The 1,401-nt window shown below is 36.3% G+C and overlaps 1 non-coding gene across 1 annotated transcript; it reads left to right on the top strand.

Annotated features, from left to right (window-relative positions):
• The first annotated feature begins 1,103 nt into the window (after positions 1-1,103).
• On the top strand, positions 1,104-1,176 carry Trnac-aca (transfer RNA cysteine (anticodon ACA)). The gene has a single exon. It is a non-coding gene; the product is annotated as a tRNA-Cys (tRNA).
• Positions 1,177-1,401: the final 225 nt, after the last annotated feature.

The following is a 1,401-nucleotide window of genomic DNA, read 5'->3' as shown; positions in this document are numbered from 1 at the left end:
TGATAAGTGGTGACCCCTATGTAACAAAAAAAAACAGATCCCAGTAAGTACAAGAACCAACTAGATAAGTTTGAAAATGATATTTGGAAAAGGTTACAATCGAACCCATTAAGAAAAGTTTAAAAAAAAAACACATTGAAATTCTAGGAATGTAGAACAATTGTCATCGTTCTTGGAAATAAATAAATATTATTTATGTAAGAGTTACATATGAACAGTGCAGTTTAGAAATGATGATTAAATATAGGTTAAATTTTAAAATATATAGGTTATAAATGAAACAATTACTTCAGGAATTTCTTTGTTACCAGAGGCTAGTGGATGCATGTGTAATTTGAAATGTGAGAGAGTCCATTGTCATGTGAGCACACGTGTAATATAAATGTCAAAGAGTCACATTGTTTGACCACGCCTCTGACGTCATAAAGGAAAGATATGCCCAATATACTGAGACAGGGTTCGAAGTTAGAGAGACAGAGTCAGAGTCAGAGAGACAGAGTCAGAGAGCGACTTAGTCAAAGTCGAGTCGGTCAGACTGGAAGCTGAGCCCTCTTTGTGGCGAGAGGGGGGAGATAGGACAATGTAATCGTAAACGCTTGAATCCCTAACCATCATCACCAGCTAGTATGAATGAAAGGACCATCATATATGTGTAAACTTGTCTTCGTCGTCATCATTACAACAGAAAGGTAAATTTGTTTTTATCAACATCTTGTAAACAAACTTTGTATAACTCCCTAAATGTATTATGTTTCCCCACCAATAGCATCATCAATAATTATTCTCTCCTCTACTTCCACACCTCTCTTCTCACATTCATAACCTCCTGTTAATAATAATCTATACTATTAATAAAATTCGAAATGTATATTTATTTATTTATGTGTGTGTATATAAAACTTTCGAACGGATGCACCGAATTTTTCCCTAGATTCTCCTTATTTATATATGTTTCAAAACGAAGAACGCCGAGTCACACAAAAAGCCTGAAATAGGGTTTTTTGGGTCGTTTCGTAAACTTGTCGAAAAAATTATCTGCCCATGTCAACGGAATTTAGCACTGTCTGTATACAGTCGCAGTAACATCCTTCGGCATACGGACAGGGCTTGTGGCGCAATGGATAACGCGTGTGATTACAGATCAGAAGATTCCAGGTTCGAATCCTGGCAAGTTCGTAATAATTTTAACCATCATTTTATCCAACGTTTACTCATTATTCTTACTCTTAGTTAGGTTATTTTTTTTTCAGTGATTTTGTTTGGTGCATATAGGAATTTCACATACTCCGAGTTCACAGGGTAAGCGTTGATGGTAAGACGATGTTGAGTGTACTTGATGTTGAGTGTACTCAATTTTGTGTTTGACTCGGTGTTGTGTGTGCCGACACTGTGCAGCCGCTA

Source organism: Euprymna scolopes, chromosome 20 (assembly GCF_053919585.1).
Source record: "Euprymna scolopes isolate OS-2025 chromosome 20, ASM5391958v1, whole genome shotgun sequence".
Classification (NCBI taxonomy): domain Eukaryota; kingdom Metazoa; phylum Mollusca; class Cephalopoda; order Sepiida; family Sepiolidae; genus Euprymna; species Euprymna scolopes.
This window is presented reverse-complemented; position numbering and strand designations above follow the sequence as displayed.